Here is a 12,312-nt window from a genome sequence, read left to right as displayed (position 1 = left end):
ATAATACCTTGAGGAACACCGGCGGACTGAGAAAAGAGAGATGAGTAGGCTAGGTTATGATTTACTTTAAAGGTTCTATCAGTGAGGTAGGAGCGGATTAAAAGGAAATATGTTGGGGGCAGGAATTGACGAAGTTTATAGAGCAGACCTGGATGCCAGACTCGATCAAAAGCTTGTTCAACATCGAGGAAGACTCCCGCAGTACATACCACGCTCCTATGTGGAAGATATGACATCAACCACTCGATGACTGTTGTATGGTGAATAAATATTTTATATAGAAATATAGATTTTTTTTTTTTGTTTAATCTACTAACCAAAGAATAATTTCACTCATTTTTTGCATTGAAAATAAAATCCTTAAGCAATTGAGAATGTTTTTTTTAGTTTTAATTTGGTGATATGTTTTAATTATATATATATAATTTTTCAGATTATTTTTCATTTCGTAATTTTTTTAGTGTAAAAAATGATAGGTTGAAACTGTTATTTAGCTGTTGCTGAACCTTACTGGGAATCTTTCTAAATACATTTCAGAGTTTTAGGTATAACAGTTTTTGAATGTCAAACATCAATTTTACTTTAACAATTTTAATTTAAAATTGTATCAAAATAATTTCATACAAGTATTTTGTTTTTTAACAAAAATATGCTAGTATTTGAACATTTAACTCATTTACTGAATTAAAAAAAAAAATTAAAATCAATTTGAGAACGACTAATGGAAAGGATTAGCTCGTATTGAGAATAATAAGTATATAAATATCCCACAAACAAAAAGTATTTTTGTGTTACGTCAACTGAATTTTTTAATAACGTATGTTGATAAACTTACTTTGATAAAAAATAAAAAGATAGCCTGTTATTTTAAAGCCGTTTACTCAACTGTTTCTAATCGGGTGCTAAGCCTGCAAGAGATACCTCAGATCAGGCATTGGAGTGTTTATTCAGCAGCAACTCGTCAATCATTTGCAGGCTCTGGGATATATTCATGAGAATATTGCACACCGTTCAAGTGCCCTTCCTACGACCGACTGGCGGTGTGGCTGCCCGGGGCTTCATTGTTCACTATAAGTGCGAATTCATTCTTTTAGACTTACATGCTGGACTTTTTTCTTTTTTTTTATTCATAAAAGAATCGGAATTTCTGAAAACACGGTTTATTTCAACACCAGTTATAAAAAAAATAAAATGAATAAAATAAACACATTTATGTATATAAAAAAAAACTCTTACAGTGATTTAAAAAAAAAAAAAAATCTGAATACTAGGGAAGGGCAAATCACATCATTTATGTGATATATGAACAAATTTTTTTTAATACTAAGCAGGATCTGGCTTATGAACAAATACATACTAAAGAGCATAACAGATATACAGACAGCATCCTTTATGAAAAGCTATAGAGTGAATAAACATGTTTTCAGACAGTGAAAATTTTATTAACCGTAATGTAACCAATTTTTAAAGGAGTATAATTCAAAAGACCCCTTTGAACTCAGCACTCTATTGAATAGTAAAATATTACAATTCCAAAGGAAGTCTAAGTTATCTACTACACAAGGAGCAGTGGCCTACAACTTGGGAAATCCAGCCGCAACTCGAAGACTGAAGCCCAGGCTGCTGCAGAACATTCTATCATGAATTCTATATTGATCAATTCTACTATTGACTTAACTTCTATTTTATTTTTTTCTGTTCGTTCTTTTTTCTAATCAACTTTTTTTTTTTTTTCATTTTCCAATAGGAGGGTAATTTTTTGTTTTTGTCTACGATTATTAAGAATTATTATTGTTATCTATTTATTTTATCTTAATTTTTTTTATTTGTTTATACCTTTATATAAGCATTCTATTAGTTAGTGGTGTCTTTTGTATGGGACTATACCTCCATAATAAATTGTTAAAGAAAATATTTAGCTGATATATCAACTAATGCCCACCAGGCCGATATGGTATTAAAAATACTACACATGGATGAAAATCGTCATATAATATAACTATCTTAAAATAATTAGCACTCAACAAAACTGTAATAACTACCTCGATCACACACAAATATTTACAGATTCATCCAAGTCACCCATGCTGCAATAGCAATGGTAGGACCCAAATAAAGAACGTGAAATCTATGTCTCCACACCCAAAAAATTTAGAATTCTCAGTGCTGAACTTTTCGCAACTCTCAAAATTAAAATAACATTGAATGGTTAATGTACATATACAAACTCCAACAATTTTTCCTCGAGAAAACCATTAAGAGCAGTCCATATAAACATAATTTTATCATATATTACAATTGAAATAATCTATAAGATGATAACCTTCACCAGCCACTAAAATTTCAATCTATGCCAAGATACATAGGTTTATCTGGAAACGAGGCTACTGACAGGGTTGCAGGTGTAAGGCGAACTGCAAAAGAGAATCCTGAGATCTCTATGCCGGAATTCTTAAAATTCATTAAGAAAGAAATGATATATGAATGGAAAAATCGCTATGACCAGGAAATAAAAGGATAAAGATTATTATTAGGTCCATCCAGCTGTAGGCCTTGTACGTGGAATTTCGCCCGAACCTGAGACTCGAGTAATTGTGAGTTTCGTAAGCTCCACGCCACACTTTATTTAGATGCGAAAAATATAGAAAGGAAATAGAGGAGTGAACAGGGATAATACCTGAAGAAGAGGCTTAATTTCGAACAGACATAGATAAACAAAAGGTGAAGAAGATTAGAACGAAAGATTAAAGACTGGTACCCGTTGGTACCTCCTCCAGACCTTAATTGATTTCATTAGTTAGCTAAGCAGATTCCTCATAAAGCTCCCTTTTTGAATAAAGGATATCGATATAAAGAATTTCGGTGCGTGTTTTCGAGATTGTTCGTGATAGCCATACCTTGTACTATTCGTGTAGTGGTAGAGTCATGGAATGTCTTATATGATGTTTTAATGTGGTCTCGTACAAGTAGGTATGTGTGCAGTGTTCTGTTACTGACGTACTATGGAGATCGTGTAATTTGACTTGGTATTTATAGTTTGTTTATGTTAGCTTCTTTTTTTTTTTTTTGTTGTCCTGTTGAAAAATTTAATTGAAAATCTAGTTTTTTCTTGCTTTATCCGTGAGCGGAGGGTAAGTATCGTATGGCTGGGGATAGCGATAATGTTAAACAATACAAACAGTAATTGATAAAAAACTAGTTTATCCTGTGTCATGAGGGATGGACTGATTAGCTAGGTAATTTCGATCTATCAAAATATCGTGAATTAGCAAATATGAAATAAAAAATAGTTTATTATTCTGGGACTAGGTCCCTTTAGAACAATTACAGAGATAATTTTAATTTTACAATAACATATATTAGCCAAAAAAAAAACAAGTGGCCACAATTAATTATAACTTATATTAAAATTGTATATAAATAATTTTTAATACAGAAAAGAAAAAAATAATTAAAAAATTAACCGACTAAATACATTTAAAAAAACTAAAATGTAGTTACAAAAAATCTGTCTTATTATAATATTGAATTAGATTGGTGAAGTAAAGGGTAGTTAAATAGAAGAGTTTTAAACGAGGGAAGGGTTGGTCTAGCATGACGTATGTTAGAGTGCCAGATAGGCTAATTAAATATTACAATAAATTAAAATTACCGATATATTCTGTTAATACATTTAAGACACGGTTTAAGACAATACGATAACATAATGCTATACACCGTTATCATTTTTCCTTACAAGTATACAATATAGTTTCAAAAAGGCAGGTATCTCTGAAAAAGAATACAAAGAAATATTTAAAAAATATCGAAGTATTCCCGGCCCACTCTATAGTTTTCCCAATTCAGTAAGTACTACTGACACCTTCTCTCTACCATTAAAAATAAATAAATAAATAAAACCTGTTAATTCTCTACTGAACCTAAGGCCGTTGATGGTTGGAGAGGCACACTTCCTTTTTTTTTTTTTTTTTGTATCTTAATGAAATTTAAAAACTACTCAAGCGGAACGATTTGTAAACTAAAATTTACATAAGCAATAATGCATGATTTACTTTGAAACTTAATCGAAAATATAAAATCGATTAAATTTTAAAATACAAACTATTTTCCAACAAAAGAAGTAATAATGAAAGCACCAGTTATATTCATATGTAATACAATCTAGTTTTCAAGAAAAAATAATTTTAATCATCTTCTAGGAGGAAGCTAATGCCTAATGTGCATAACCTATATGAATGATAAGGTGTTTCTGTCCCGTCATTCATTTTTAAAATTTATCTACAGTTAATTTCTTTTTTTTCTGTTGCTGTTTAGGAAAATGTACCACTAGTAGATTTGTGTTAATTTTCTCATTCATTTCTTGATACAAATAACATAAATCGTTTGGCCATTGTGAGTGGGATGCACCCGCTGAGCGATAAGAATGAAATGTTGAGAGGCCTTCGAAGTGCTCGCTCAGCCCCAGGGGCATTACACAACAGGGCGATAGTACAGCTTCATCCATTGGCCCACTCTTCGTTAGCGATGTAGCTTTGATCTAGAATCCTTACTACAGCCCTCTCTTGATTGCTTCACTCGATTAATCCTAATAAAGCATTAAAATAAGATTAAATTTATCATTTTCCACTTATCTGCCTTATCGCAGATATGCATATTAAGCATCGCAATTATCAATTTTTCATAATTATTTTTAAATACTTCACCATTAAGAGCCACCTATAGCTAGAGTAACAAAATTGAAGCTTCAGTCTTAATCCTTCGTATCTCAGTCCATTTTGATTCATTCCTCTTGTTTATAATCAAACCTTAGATGAATATGATATATCATAACCACTTCCCATTATATTTTGGAATACATGAATACTAGACACTGACGACATTTTGGAAATGTCTGTATTGTGACTATACGACAATTTTCTGTATCTTTTAGAAATACCCATTATTTATCTGTACTAATAATTATGGACGAAATATGTAATTATTTATAATTACTAGAATAGTAATACATTTATGTATACTGCAAATTTTTGTTTGAAGCAGATTTCTATAGTGGTTATAACAAAAACATCCTTTTGGTCTCAATAATGTTTTTATTATTTTAAAACTCTAACGTTTCGGCCATTTTCAAGGATCTTTTTATACTATCACAGCCAAAATCATAGGCTATCAACATAATTACAGCCTATATTGCCTTTGTCAAATTATTTAGCATTATTCATTAAAATATTAACATAATGTTCATTATTTGTAAACGATTGGGACTAAAGATCAGAAATGTGAATTATTTTTGTTTTGTGCTTATGATTAGAATAATTAAATACATTTTCCCCAATTCTGAAGACATTTCGACCGTAATTTTCAAATTCATTCTGAGTCTGGAGGCCTAAAATGTTTAACAGAATGATTTTATTATATAGTCGTTCAATGAGTAGTGATCCATTATTTTTTCCTTAATTAGAAAAAAAATACTTATAAAATATGAATAAATAGTTTCAAGAATGGATTCCATAAGAAACAGTAACCAAAAGAAAGTTCTTCAGATCCAATTACTGCTCAATCAAAACCCCAATGTCTAGGATTTGAAAATAAATAACGAGAAGAGATGAAGAACTAACTCTGAACCTAGAAGTTTGAATCAATGTTTTGAATGAAATCTCGTTAATGCGATTCTAACTTATAGCACCAAAATAATGAGGTCTTTCTGACCAGTTTCTTCTCGTCTTGCGAGCCATGAGCGGTATTCTATAACCTTGTAGACTGTATTTTATACGATATTCTTTCAAATATGATTTTATCCAAAGTGGTTTTTTAACACCTAAATATTTCTATTAGTAAAGTACCCTAATCTCCTACTTCTTTCCTATGAAGGATTAGGTATTCACTTAATAGAGATTGGTCAAACTAATACCTGTATAAGGCGGCAAGATTTCTCAGACCAGCTGCCTACCACAACCGTGCATATTTAATGTTCCGTTATGAAGTGAGGTTGGGAGGGAAGATCGGCAAAATACTTTAATATTTATAGAGGCTAGGCGATGCTTTATTATTCCAGCTTCAAAGAATTTATAAATATCATATGAACCTGAGGAACGCTAAATTACATTTTGACGGCAAAACCCGGAAAAGGTATCCATCTCTTCAGGGCAAACGCCTTTGATAAGGCACAACATATAAGCTCATTTTAAAAGAGCTGGTTATCTTCTGTAGCTCTTTACTCAGTTTATTAAATGCATATTTCAATAGTAAAAGAATTCTCCCTCTTAAGTAGGTAGCCTCAACCCATTTTGTTCATCTGTTTAAATTTATTAATGAACTTTATATTAGAAGTCATCTAGTAAATATAGGTTATATTATTTACATTAGGATTCCGTTATAAATTTATTCATTATAACGTTGAATGGAATATAATTCGGATGAAGGTAAGCTTACGTACCTGAATTAACCTGAAAACAATTTTCCTGAATATTATAATTTGTCATGTATTTATGTATATTGAACTAAATTTATTTATGTATATTGAATATTTATGAATTCATTTATTTATGTATATGGTTAATCAAATGATTAACCATTTTCTATCCTTGTTCTCCCGCAGTCATATCTATAGTCAGGTTGTTTGTTTTAAAGTTTATAAGTACAGGACCAGATCTAGAGATATCGCTGTCAATACCCAATTCTAAAACATTTTGTTTCAACCGACGGGGAATCTGAAATAATCGTCCTCTTCGAAGTGCGGTTATCTAACATTAGGATAGGTACTTAATGGAGTTCAGATTCCCGTTGCTAGTCGAGTCGTCTGTGTACAGTTATTTAGGTCGTTTTTAATTAGCATCGGATCAAAACTAAATCCCTGAACATTAAATTTTAACAAGGAACTTTAAACAAATCAACCATCTAAAATATGAGTCCGTGATATTTCGGCTAGATTTAGAAAAACTGAAGTATTGCGAAATTAGAGAACGTTCCAAATTATTCACATCGATATCTCCAATCAATAATCTCTATACCTAAATAAAGCAAGGAACTCTTTTCAAGTATGAACGGTACTTAATAATTATTTTAGTTTATTGATTATTATATATATTTATGAGGTATTCGAGAAAGTTCAAGAGAAATTATCATTAAAAAATCAATAAACTAAAAATTCAGTGACTAATCCCAATATCTAATGAGAGCCAATATTCCAGCTTGGAGGTGAAACTGGGATTAGAAGTAAAAGCAAAAACTGAGAATTAAAACCTAATCAAATTGTTATTAAAATAAAACACTTTATAAGTAATTAAATTCAGTGTAAATATATATTACAAAGACTTAAGTCAATATTAAAACAAGATGATTATTTTTTTTATTACACAGACATTGTATTTTGAGTAGTTATGGTATTTAAATGAACATAATTTTAAAAGTAATATTTTAGTCAGACAAAAATTAACGGCTGTAATTAATCGATTAGGAATATTAATTATTCTAGAGGTACATAGCTGATTACCGCTTCTTAATCAAATCCGCCTATGAGGAACCTCTTAAATCATTAAAAAAAATTCCTAAGGTTTCTGCTATTTTTTTTTTTAAATCTTGAGGTGTTCGAACGTACAGCAATTAATAATATAAGTTTTGAGAACTTAATTAGTTTTCTTTTCATGTCCTGTTAAATTTTTAAAAACTTATAAAGGTTAGCATGTTATATAATCAAGAGATGTTCAAAAACCTCAAATGGACGACTATGACCGAAACTATATCCACAAAAACGATACGACGGTTTTTGACGAGATATCTTATAAAATTATTTTTGACCGACAACCGCTTTTTTTTATCTATGTAGTTGGAGAAATGAACTACTGTCAAATGAATCCAACGACCATTTAATCAACTTTGATTATAAAATACAGCTTTAATTAATTACTCGTAATAAATTGAAACCTAATAGGATGACAAGACGATGCCGGACCTTCCTGGAAACTGACGAGGACTTGACCAAAGGTCTGTGGTTTAGCTGACCGCAGGTAGGTTACCTCACCCATATTTCCAGGGACCCAACAAGTCACCTTTATAAGCTGACAATTTGAACCTTACTTAATTAAACTTAAAATAATTAACTTCAAAATGACTGTATCTTACTCCTCAGTAAACACTTTTCATTCTTTCATAATTAATATACTAAGCCCTTCGCGTCCGACCAAGTCTGTAGGCGGTGTTTCGGGTATTATTTAGCCTGCCCCGTGTTCATTTTTATCTTCCATCGATAGTAGTTATTGATTATAGCTTCAAAAATTTAAAAACAATGGCTTGAAAATGGGATAAGATAAAAATTAACAATAAATCAATAAAAAAATATATAAAATTAATTTAAACTAATAATTGTGTACTACTTACAATCATATACTTTCAATCGTGCTCAAAAATGTTTCTACCGAACCAATCTCAACACGGATTATAGTTATAGCCTACAACTGCCTTATTAAGCACTGTGTTAAATAGATCATAAAGAGAATAAAGAATTTTATGCCACTAGTGAATATTTGTAATTTAAATAATATTAAGATGACACATGTCTATTGTCAGTGAATAATGATCCTTCCATTGTATCCCAATCCCTCCAATCCCACATCACCACCCTCGAAGAATGGTGCCAAAACTAGAGGATTAAATAAATTCCAATAAATCCCACCAAATCACATTTACCCTTCGTCGTAAACCTTCGTCTTACCCTACAGTATCTTTTAATAATATCCCACTCATTCCTGTTAAACAGATCCGTTACTTAGGACTAAATCTGGACAAACGACTGACATGGAATCCTCATACAAGACTGAAAAGATAGGAAACAGCTCGTCGATTCTGACTATTACAACATTTACTATATAAACGGTCAAAACTTCCAATCCATTACAAAATACTGATCTACATGACTATTATAAGGCCTATTTGGGCATACGGAGTTGAGCTATGGGGCTCCACTAAACCATCTAATTCCTCTCGAATCCAATCCTTACAGTCCAAAATCCTTCGTAAAATCCTTAATGCTCCTTACTTTGTCACAAATCAAATCATCCATCAGAACCTCAATGTCCCCAATGTTGCCGATTTTGCCAGAACCAGATACTAATCCTTTCATAAGAAAGTTCCCAACCACCCAAACCAACTCGTTTCTAACCTGGCTTCTCCTTCACTACCTGATAATCCTCCTAGTCGTCTGAAAAGAAGATGGACTCTAGATCTTCTCCTTTAGAAATGTTTTTAGAGTTCTATCAATGGGTAGATTCTCCACATGTTTTTATCATGTCATAATATCACTTACAGCAAATTTACTTGATGTGTATATATGTATACAGTTGTAAATATCAATAAATAAATTATTTAAAAAAAAAAAGTAATATTAAGATATCCAACTGATTTTTATGCAAACAATACGAATATAAAAGTTAAAATAAAAAATATTTAGCTGTTAAAAATAAAACATGTTCATTTCCCATGCATGGTGGGAAACAGGATTTCAGGAATGCCTGGGGACATTCCAGCAGCTTTAAAGCTGATGAAGCGGGCCGTCCATAGGTCAGGTAGTTAGGCCTAGGTATATCGTTCTGAGATCAACGTGCCGCGCCGCACAGTGGTGCCAGAGTGGCAAAAATCGATTTTCGAAAGCGGTTATTTCGACTATCTAGTTTGTGATTCTCACACTAAATAGGCGACAGGGTCTAGGAATAGCATGATTTTTTTCCCAGTTTCAAGGGTAATTCCATTAATTTAGGTCCACTGTCAGAATAATGGAAGTTTGACCAAATTACACACTACTCTAAATGAGTGATATATAATTGTAAAAAAGGAAAAAAAAATTATCAAATTTTTTCCCTGCTCTGTGATGGTGAATTAAGCCACACATCAGTCAAGATGGGCAAAAAAAAAAAATTAGAGCGCTTTACAACGTTATAAGTTACGAATTTTAAATAAGCATTGAGAACAGCTATGATTTTTTTTGTAATCGGCTTCGGCTTCCTCCGAAATGTAAAGGGTCATTTTTTAAACTAGACGTAATAAAGTATTAATTAAAACAAAAATCATCTGCCTTTATCTGCCTATCCGATCATAACACCGCAGAGAAAGGACTTGGGAAAATCCAACAAAAACCTCTTAATGTGAATGCTCTCGAACTTGGTACATCTCCATTAAACGCCAGAATTAAGTGTATGGAATACATCCTTCGCATTTTCTACAAAAATTTTTTTTTTGAAAAATGGTTGACTACAAAAGGCACACGAGTCATGCACGAAAACGAAAAGAAACGTATTCAACAAGGGTTCATGAGAAAGACGGCATCAAAGTAGACTTCGTTAAGCAGGATTACAGATCTTCAAATGATGGCAATACTGCCAGACGTTTTTTCAGTGATTGCAAGATCACAAGTGCAATAACGGGACTCAACGAAACTCTAATCCACCGGATTGGTGCTTTACTGGAAGTCATAAATAGTAATGCAATGATTGACCCAGAAACAATAGTGCAGAAGTTATTTCTTCCAGTCGGAATATTTTCGAAAGAGGCACAAGAAAGATGAAATAAGGATTGCAAGATTTTCGGGATATATACGGAAAATATCTCGTATATCTACCAGCAAAGACGTGTTCCACAAGCTACTGGAGACTTCGGATCCTTTTATCACAAGAGACCCGAACCAAAGAAAAAGCAGTTGGAAATCAGTGATACAGCTAAGGGACTGTTAATCTGATTTCTTAGAATTTGAAATCGAAAGTGCTTTTCAATTTGAAAAACCTTTCACTTTGAATCCCAGTCATATTATTTACAAAATTATGACTGGAATATATAATATAATAAATGTAAAATATAATAAGGCATCCTAATTATATTATTTATAAAATTCTTCAGTCTTTCAAGCTTACTTGAATTTTTTATTTTAAGCATTATTTAATTTAAATATACACTCAAAATACTCCTTGCATCTTGTTTTGATGAGTACAACCTATTCCGAAAATTTCAGAAATTTTTATTTCGCCAATAGACTTTCATTTCCACATTAGCTCTTTAATTTTCTTCAAAATTTCAATAAAACAGTTGAACTTGATACATTTTTTTATACTGAGTCGAATGAGACCGGCTCCATGTTTCTATGTTTATCTCTTCACGAGATATTAATTATTTTACGCTTTTAGGCCCTTCGAATCCGGCCTGGGAGCGTTGACTTTTTCATTAAGTGGCGGTCCCACAAAATGAAAAATATGACCCCACCATGGGTAGAATAGGTTGGTTACCTGTAGATAACTAGGCAAACATCACCATCGCTGTGGATAGCCTTAAAAAAATAATAATAATAAATAGAAACTTATGAAGCCAGTAAGCGAGTGAAAGGTCGCAGAAAAAGGATGAAGAAACAAAAATATAATTTGGAGTTGTGAGGATATTTCTAAAATTACATTTATATTTGGAATTAAACAAAAAAAAAAGTATAAATCGGATTTTAAGAGAGAATCTGTGTATATTGAAAGCGTTTAGATTCCATTTGCGAGTGGAGGATTTATTTCATCTGATTTATTAAAATCCAATAAAGCTCTCAGATAAAAGGTAAAATCTTGAATAGATACCTACTCTTGATCCTATTCATCTGTTCTTATTTAGAATGATTGGGGAATTTTCATAAGGAAACTATAGTAGAAAGGAATAAGGAAAGTATAGTGAACTAAAGGTAAAAAGTTTTTTTATTAATAAAGAAAGTTCTGTTGTATTATATTAAATATTATTATACCACTAGAAGATGCTAATAAAGAAGCTTTCATATAGATTGAATTCAAGAAGGACGTATAATAAGTGATAAAAATTGAAAGATCTAAGAAGTACTAATAATATATATTATATGATATATAATTTTAGCTAAAAGAAAAAGGCCAATATTATATCAAATGCAAAAAAAAACAAAAAAAAAACACAACTTAAATAATCCTGTGATTAACTAAACATTAGAAAAATGTAAAAGTTGTTATAAACCTACTACATTTATACGTAATACACATATATTATATTGTAATCTGTATGTAATATACTGTTTAGTTGTGATATTCTTAGTCCCCTATCATTTTCTTTATATATTTGTATTTATATTTATATTATGTATCTCTATCAGCTCCTGAAGGGAACCGACTTAAAATGTACGTACAATATTTAATTCTAGGACTAGATACCATAGATCCCCTTGCTGGATGTAATTATTATGCATTTCTTTTTTCAATGTACAGCACATTCTGATTTATCCGACATATTTCAGACTCTTAATAGTATTTTTTTTTTTTTTTTTTTTTATTTTAT

The 12,312-nt window shown here is 31.3% G+C and overlaps 1 protein-coding gene across 2 annotated transcripts in view; it reads right to left on the bottom strand.

Moving 5' to 3' along the window:
• LOC106684967 (spondin-1) overlaps positions 1–12,312 on the bottom strand; it is a gene marked incomplete in the record, with an annotated part of 221,736 nt that overhangs the window by 84,924 nt on the left and 124,500 nt on the right.

This window comes from Halyomorpha halys, unplaced genomic scaffold (genome assembly GCF_000696795.3).
Source record: "Halyomorpha halys isolate HHAL.00 unplaced genomic scaffold, Hhal_1.1 Scaffold634.1, whole genome shotgun sequence".
Lineage (NCBI taxonomy): Eukaryota > Metazoa > Arthropoda > Insecta > Hemiptera > Pentatomidae > Halyomorpha > Halyomorpha halys.
The sequence above is the reverse complement of the archived record's forward strand: the minus strand, read 5'-3'. Positions and strand labels throughout refer to the sequence as shown.